This window comes from Ascaphus truei, chromosome 10 (assembly GCF_040206685.1).
Source record: "Ascaphus truei isolate aAscTru1 chromosome 10, aAscTru1.hap1, whole genome shotgun sequence".
NCBI classification, from domain to species: Eukaryota; Metazoa; Chordata; class Amphibia; order Anura; family Ascaphidae; genus Ascaphus; species Ascaphus truei.
This window is the reverse complement of record NC_134492.1, coordinates 29,163,438-29,172,391: the sequence shown is the minus strand read 5'-3', so window position 1 is coordinate 29,172,391 and position 8,954 is coordinate 29,163,438.

Below are 8,954 nucleotides of genomic sequence, written 5' to 3'. Positions count from 1 at the left end.
AGAGATGGGGGGGGGGATGTGGGAGAGGGGGGGATGTGGGAGAGGGGGGGGGGGATGTGGGAGAGATGGGGGGGGGATGTGGGAGAGGGGGGGGGATGTGGGAGAGGGGGGGGGAATGTGGGAGAGGGGGGGGGGGAATGTGGGAGAGGGGGGGGGGAATGTGGGAGAGGGGGGGGGGAATGGGAGAGGGGGGGGAAGTGGGAGAGAGGGGGGGGATGTGGGAGAGGGGGGGGAATGTGGGGAGAGGGGGCGGGGGAATGTGGGAGAGGGGGGGGGAATGTGGGAGAGGGGGGGGGAATGTGGGAGAGGGGGGGGGAATGTGGGAGAGGGGGGGGGGAATGTGGGAGAGGGGGGGGGAATGTGGAGGAGGGGGGGGAATGTGGGAGAGGAGGGGGGGGGAATGTGGGAGAGGAGGGGGGGGAATGTGGGAGAGGAGGGGGGGGAATGTGGGAGAGGAGGGGGGGGAATGTGGGAGAGGAGGGGGGGGAATGTGGGAGAGGAGGGGGGGAATGTGGGAGAGGAGGGGGGGGAATTTGGGAGAGGAGGGGGGGGAATGTGGGAGAGGAGGGGGGGGAATGTGGGAGAGGAGGGGGGGGAATGTGGGAAGAGGAGGGGGGAATGTGGGAGAGGAGGGGGGGAATGTGGAGAGGAGGGGGGGGAATGTGGGAGAGGAGGGGGGGGGAATGTGGGAGAGGAGGGGGGGGAATGTGGGAGAGGAGGGGGGGGAATGTGGAGAGGAGGGGGGGGGAATGTGGGAGAGGAGGGGGGGGAATGTGGGAGAGGAGGGGGGGGGGAATGTGGGAGAGGAGGGGGGGGGATGTGGGAGAGGAGGGGGGGGATGTGGGAGAGGAGGGGGGGATGTGGGAGAGGAGGGGGGGGAATGTGGGAGAGGAGGGGGGGGGGAATGTGGGAGAGGAGGGGGGGAATGTGAGAGAGGAGGGGGAATGTGGGAGAGGGGGGGGGGAATGTGGGAGAGGAGGGGGGGGAATGTGGGAGAGGAGGGGGGGGAGGAATGTGGGAGGGGGAGGAATGTGGGGGGGGGGAATGTGGGAGAGGGGGGGGATGTGGGAGAGGAGGGGGGGATGTGGGAGAGGAGGGGGGGGAAGTGGGAGATGAGGGGGGGGAATGTGGGAGATGAGGGGGGGGAATGTGGGAGAGGGGGGGGGAATGTGGGAGGGGGGGGGAATGTGGGAGAGGGGGGGGAATGTGGAGAGGGGGGGAGGGAATGTGGGAGAGGGGGGGGGAATGTGGGAGAGGGGGGGGGGGAATGTGGGAGAGGGGGGGGGGGAATGTGGGAGAGGGGGGGGGACATGTGGGAGAGGGGGGGGAATGTGGAGAGGGGGGGGGGAAATGTGGGAGAGGGGGGAGGAATGTGGGAGAGGAGGGGGGGAGGAATGTGGGAGAGGGGGGGAGGAATGTGGGAGAGAGGGGAGGAATGTGGGAGATGGGGGGGAATGTGGGAGAGGGGGGGGGGAATGTGGGAGAGGGGGGGGGGAATGTGGGAGAGGGGGGGGGGGAATGTGGGAGAGGGGGGGAGGGGAATGTGGGAGAGGGGGGGAATGTGGAGAGGGGGGGGGAATGTGGGAGAGGGGGGGGGAATGTGGGAGAGGGGGGGGAATGTGGGAGAGGGGGGGGAAATGTGGGAGAGGGGGGGGAATGTGGGATGTGGGAGAGGGGGGAATGTGGGAGAGGGGGGAATGTGGGGGAGGGGGGAATGTGGGAGAGGGGGGAATGTGGGAGAGGGGGGAATGTGGGAGAGGGGGGAATGTGGGGGAGGGGGGATGTGGGAGAGGGGGGAGGGGGAATGTGGGAGAGGGGGGGATGTGGGAGAGGGGGGGGTGTGGGAGAGGGGGGGTGTGGGAGAGGGGGGGGAATGTGGGAGAGGGGGGGGGAATGTGGGAGAGGGGGGAATGTGGGGGAGGGGGGAATGTGGGAGAGGGGGAATGTGGGAGAGGGGGGAAATGTGGGAGAGGGGGGTGGGAGAGGGGGGGTGGGAGAGGGGGGGAATGTGGGAGAGGGGGGGGAATGTGCGAGAGGGGGGGGATGTGGGAGAGCGGGGGAATGTGGGAGGAGGGGGGGAATGTGGGAGAGGAGGGGGGGGAGAATGTGGGAGGAGGGGAGAATGTGGGAGGGGGAGGGGAGAATGTGGGAGGGGAGGGGAGAATGTGGGAGAGGAGGGGGAGGGGAGAATGTGGGAGAGCAGGGGGAGGTGAGAATGTGGGAGAGGAGGGGGAGGAATGTGGGAGAGGGGGGGTGTGGGAGAGGAGGGGGGGGGTGTGGGAGAGGAGGGGGGGGGTGGGAGAGGAGAGGGAGGGGAGAATGTGGGCGAGGAGGGGGAGGGGAGAATGTGGGAGAGGAGGGGGGGAATGTGGGAGAGGGGGGGGGGAATGTGGGAGGGGGGGGGAATGTGGGAGAGGAGGGGGGATGTGGGAGAGGAGGGGGGGATGTGGGAGAGGAGGGGGAATGTTGGAGAGGAGGGGGGAAATGTGGGAGAGGAGGGGGGAAATGTGGGAGAGGAGGGGGGGAAATGTGGGAGATGGGGGGGGAGGAAATGTGGGAGATGGGGGGGAGGAAATGTGGGAGGGGGGGAGGAAATGTGGGAGGGGGGGGAATATGGAGAGGAGGGGGGGTGTGGGAGAGGAGGGGGAATGTGGGAGAGGAGGGGGGGAATATGGGAGAGGAGGGGGGGGGAATATGGGAGAGGAGGGGGTGTGTGGGAGAGGGAGGGGGTGGGTGTGGGAGAGGAGGGGGGAATGTGGGAGAGGAGGGGGGGAATATGGGAGAGGAGGGGGGGGAATATGGGAGAGGAGGGGGGGGAATATGGGAGAGGAGGGGGGGGAATATGGGAGAGGAGGGGGGGGAATATGGGACAGGAGGGGGGGGGGAATATGGGAGAGGAGGGGGGGGGAATATGGGAGAGGAGGGGGGGGGAATATGGGAGAGGAGGGGGGGGGAATATGGGAGAGGAGGGGGGGGAATATGGGAGAGGAGGGGGGGGGAATATGGGAGAGGAGGGGGGGAATATGGGAGAGGAGGTGGGGGAATATGGGAGAGGGGGGGGAATATGGGAGAGGAGGGGGAATATGGGAGAGGAGGGTGGGGGGGGATGTGGGGAGAGGAGGGGGGGGGATGTGGGAGAGGAGGTGGGGGGATGTGGGAGAGGAGGGGCGGGGGGTGTTGCTGCTTTGAGAGGTCACGTTACGATGTTCCCTAGCGGAGCGTCGCTCCCAGTAACCCCCATCCGGTTCAAGGGATACGAGTTGCACAAGTTTCCCAGTCTCCTCCGCGTTACTAAGGCGACAGAAGCCATTACAACACAAATCCCGCCTGCTGCAGTTGGCCGCGCCGCCGCCTACCCGCCCTGCATGCAAATGGGAATCGCAACTATAAGTAAACAGCAACCACTATGCTGTGATCAGAGGGGGGTGGGGGGTACGGGGGTGTTACAGGAAACAAACCGCCGGGGTAACAAAAGCGAGCGGAAGGGACAGGAGAACAAAGCAGCGGGGTGTTATTGGCCGACACGGGAACCTCATCCCTCAACCTGTGTGTGCTCAGCTTCTCTCCTCACAGTCTCATTTGTGGGACCGCTGCCCGTCTCTCTCCCCCTCCCCCCCCCCCCCCCCCCCCCCCAGGGGTCACAGAGTTACCACAACATTTAACACCATCAGTGCGGCAGAGAGTCCGGATATACGGTGCGATACGGGAGCAAGTCCGTGTAAATCTCCCCGCACTGGGTAACATTGTCTAACAGAAGAAGCCTGAGCTCCATGGGACTTCCCAACCTGAACCTCGTGGTACCGTGTGTGGCAACCAGGTCTCGGGGAAGGGGCTGAGCACCAAGAATCAATGGCCTAGCTGTGCGTTGTGATAAGTTGTGTGGATGTGTAACACACACATTGTGCACAAATAATGTTCTCTATTAGCTTTCAGGGGAAATGCCCTGATAAAACATCCCATAGCCAGGCTCCTGCTGTTCCTGTAACAGACTCCGTGATCTGCACAAAGGACCTCGCACCTATTGCATCAAAGCGGTGGCTGCTATAGTTACATACATATTATATATGTATCAGCCGTGCATCCCAGCTATGGGTATACCGTATACGGCCCCCTATAAACCAGCTGAGAATCACAGGAGTGTGACATTGTACAGAGATCTGCCTGAGAAACAAGGAGTTACATACACAACATATTCTGCTTCATATTTTTCACACCCAGAGGCAACTAGATGTCAGGTCCTGCCCACAACCTGCTCCTCCTTTAACCCAGCCAGCAATACATAGCACAGGGGTGTGGGTGACCCATGTACTCAGGGAGCAGCTTCTAGATTTGCCGCTTTACTTTTCCACAAGTCAGGATAAACCATCAGTCCTGGCTCTAACACACAGCTCCCTGTCCCCCTGCCCTGGCTCTAACACACAGCTCCCTGTCCCCCTGCCCCTGACACAGCTACCTGCCCCGGCTCTGACACACAGCTCCCTGTCCCCCTGCCCTGGCTCTAACACACACAGCTCCCTGTCCCCCTGCCCCGGCTCTGACACAGCTCCCTGTCCCCCTGCCCTGGCTCTAACACACAGCTCCTTGTCCCCCTGCCCTAGCTCTAACACACAGCTCCCTGTCCCCCTGCCCTGGCTCTGACACACAGCTCCCTGTCCCCCTGCCCTAGCTCTGACACACAGGTCCCTGTCCCCCTGCCCTGGCTCTGACACAGGTCCTTGTCCCCCTGCCCTGGCTCTGGCACACAGGTACCTGTCCCCCTGCCCTGGCTCGGACACACAGGTCCCTGTCCCCCTGCCCTAGCTCTGACACATAGGTCCCTGCCCCCCTGCCCTGGCTCTGACACAGGTCATTGTCCCCCTGCCCTGGCTCTGGCACACAGGTACCTGTCCCCCTGCCCTGGCTCGGACACACAGGTCCCTGTCCCCCTGCCCTAGCTCTGACACACAGGTCCCCGTCCCCCTGCCCTGGCACTGACACAGGTCCCTGTCCCCCTGCCCTGGCTCTGACACAGGTCCCTGTCCCCCTGCTTTGGCTGGGACCCGTGGCTCTGACACACACGTCCCTCATATCCCTTTTTTCACATGAGCAGTCTGGAAGATTTGGTCTCAGGTTTGTCTGTATCTCCAGCTCCAACAAATTCATTCAACCCAACTCCAGAAGTGTATTTTATGGGTCTGTTTAATGGTCCAGGAGCAGAATGCTCTTATGTGAACATTAGAGAAGGATCGGCTCAGTGAGTTAAGACACTGACAACAATGACATGGAGTATGAATCAGGGGAACCTGCTTCAATTCCCGGTGTCAGCTCCTTGTGACCTTGGGTAAGTCACTTATCTCCCTGTACCTCAAGCACCAAACACATAGATTGTAAGCTCATCTGGGCATATATGTGTGTGTGTGTATTTTTTTTTTTTTTTAAAGGGCATAATTATGACTCCTCAAAGCAACAATGCCATTTTATCTTTTCTTGTTTGAGAATTGGAACTGGAGCGTCCCTGAAGCTGACCCCATTATTCCTAACTCCAGGGGGACAGATACGTTATCTGTTTAAGTGCCAGTAAAATGAAAATGATGTGTGCCAGGATCGCCCATTAGGAAGTTGCGAAGCCATGCGCTGATGAAATGGCAGCTTCCTATTGGCCCATGCAAGGGAGCTTCGATTGCATTGCCCGAAAGGGAGCGGAAACGCTGTCGCCTCTCAGGATAATGGGGGTCCTGGGGGGCACCCTGGTTCCAATCTGATTCACTGCATCGCTGCACATTACTACACTGATTACACCATTTCTTATTCGTGTTTATTAGGGGTCTATCATAAGTGTGCATAGGACACCGTGTCCCCTGACAGAGAGAGTGTATTTTATTTGATGCAGCGGACAGGAAACAAGCCTCGCCACAAACACACTGCCGGATAATCCCCACTGGCTCATACTCGCCCACTCTGGCACCTGCTACTTCTGGCTACACTGTGACACAGGTGGCTGGGCTGACACTTAACCCTTTCATTTCCACGGGGACCTGCTGCCTTTTTAGCGCCTTTATGGGGCTGTCTGATGGGTTTGTTACACAAAGACACACTGGGGAACCGCCATATATAGATGATAGATTTCTCTGCCAGGAAACATCCTGATTGATGATAGGGGGGGGGGGAGAGAGAGAGAAGCGACGAGAGAGAGCGGGGGAAGAGAAGCGACGAGAGAGAGCGGGGGAAGTGAAGCGACGAGAGAGAGCGGGGGAAGAGAAGCGACGAGAGAGAGCGGGGGAAGTGAAGCGACGAGAGAGAGGGGGGAAGAGAAGCAGCGAGAGAGAGCGGGGGAAGTGACGCGACGAGAGAGAGCGAGGGAAGTGAAGCAGCGAGAGAGAGCGGGGGAAGTGACGCGACGAGAGAGAGAGCGGGGGAAGTGAAGCGGCGAGAGAGAGCGGGGGAAGTGACGCGACGAGAGAGAGAGCGGGGGAAGTGAAGCGACGAGAGAGAGCGGGGGAAGTGAAGCGGCGAGAGAGAGCGGGGGAAGTGAAGCGACGAGAGAGAGGGGAAGAGAAGCGACGAGAGAGAGCGGGGGAAGTGACGCGACGAGAGAGAGAGCGGGGGAAGTGAAGCGACGAGAGAGAGCGGGGGAAGTGAAGCGGCGAGAGAGAGAGCGGGGGAAGTGAAGCGACGAGAGAGAGCGGGGGAAGTGAAGCGGCGAGAGAGAGCGGGGGAAGTGAAGCGGCGAGAGAGAGAGCGGGGGAAGTGAAGCGACGAGAGAGAGCGGGGGAAGTGAAGCGACGAGAGAGAGCGGGGGAAGTGAAGCGACGAGAGAGAGCGGGGGAAGTGAAGCGACGAGAGAGCGGGTGAAGTGAAGCGACGAGAGAGAGCGGGTGAAGTGAAGCGACGAGAGAGAGCGGGGGAAGTGAAGCGACGAGAGAGAGCGGGGGAAGAGAAGCGACGAGAGAGAGCGGGGGAAGTGAAGCGACGAGAGAGAGCGGGTTAAGTGAAGCGACGAGAGAGAGCGGGGGAAGTGAAGCGACGAGAGAGAGCGGGGGGAAGTGAAGCGACGAGAGAGAGCGGGGGAAGAGAAGCGACGAGAGAGAGCGGGGGAAGTGAAGCGGCGAGAGAGAGCGGGGGGAAGTGAAGCGACGAGAGAGAGCGGGGGAAGTGAAGCGACGAGAGAGAGCGGGGGAAGTGAAGCGGCGAGAGAGAGCGGGGGGAAGTGAAGCGACGAGAGAGAGCGGGGGAAGTGAAGCGACGAGAGAGAGCGGGGGAAGAGAAGCGACGAGAGAGAGCGGGGGAAGTGAAGCGGCGAGAGAGGGGGAAGAAAAGCGGCAAGAGAGAGGAGCGGGAAGAGAAGCGGCGAGAGGGGGGAAGAGAAGCAGCAGGGGTGGAGCAAAGCAGCGGGAGAGGGATGGAGAGAAGCGGCGGGAGAGGGGTGGAGAGAAGCGGCGGGAGGGGTGGAGAGAAGCGGCGGGAGAGGGGTGGAGAGAAGCGGCGGGAGAGGGGTGGAGAGAAGCGGCGGGAGAGGGGTGGAGAGAAGCGGCGGGACGGGTAGAGAAGTAGCGGGAGAGGGGAGAGAAGCAGCGGGAGAGAGGGAGAGAAGCAGTGGGAGAGGGAGGGAAGAGAAGCAGCAGGGGGGGGAAGAGAAGCAGTGGGAGAGGGAGGGAAGAGAAGCAGCAGGGAGGGAAGAGAAGCAGCAGGGAGGGAAGAGAAGCAGTGGGAGAGAAGCCCCATAAAAACAGCTCCATGTAACTCCTCCTATTGCTCCATATAACTGCTACCTATAACGCCTCCTATTATGTAAGTGACATCTCACAACGTGCGGCAGACTGCGGCAGTGAGAAGGGCTCTCTCAGACTGCTGCTTTCCTGCTCACGCCGAATGTGTGCGCCTCTCACAATAATGACATTAATAACAGATCGCAGCGTGGTGAAAGAGAGGCCTGTGTGTCCCCGCGGGGAGTCTGCCGAATCCTATAAACATCCCAAGCACATTACTGTGGGAAGCATTACTTCCCGATTACTGCTCAGAAGTCAATCAAAGCCACATTAAGCAGAGCAGGATACCGCAAGCTGAGCCGGGGCCGCAGGTCCTGTCTGTGCACTTGTGTAGAAAGCCTCCTGTATACTGTGCATAGAGCGCATCTAATCTCATTAGCCCAGTGCCCATAGGAACCAAAGCATCATGGGATCGCACAGAAAGAGGGTCACAGCTTTGTGCCCAAACAGGGGTGTAAACACAGTCACAGGCCTTCCTGCCCCATTCTGCAGCGGAGATCGCAGGGTGAAACCAACAACAACCCCTCAAACATTGTATGAGCGGTATATCACTCCTCACGCTCTCTCTCTCCAGGTTATTTCTGCTCTTCCAAACATGCGGAATATTACAGGAGCTTGTGCTCAGCTGCCCGCACACTCCAGGTCACCGTGAGATAAGGATCCAGCTCTGGTTTGGTATTACTATTTCCTGCCCTCTTATCAGAATTGGTTTTTAAACAAGTAAGATCTAAGCAAAGACAGGGTCACTGGGTCACACAGGGATATGGTCAAGGGTGCTGACCTGTACAAGTACTGGGATTTTCTTGGGTCAGACAGACTTCACTGAACAAAGAATAAGGTTTGGATGGGGGTTCTGCCGGGTACCGCATGTAGTAGGTTTCGGGCTGATACAAGAGACACCAAGCGTCCTTATTTATACGGGGAAGAAGTACAGCATGAGACCTCACCCTTCCAAATAATTACTGTCAGAGTGTCCCCTTATAAGTGTTTGTACCGATAGATGCCTACACACAGGCATACCCCGGTTTAAGGACACTCACTTTAAGTACACTCGCGAGAAAGGACATATTTTCAATAGCCCCATACCCGTGTCCGTACACGCGCTTCGCGAGCACGGACACTTATTCTGCCCAACAGACCGCGGTAGTAGTGACGCGCCGATTCCCCTCGCCCAATAGGCAAATGGCAGCTCGCGCATGCGCCTGTCAG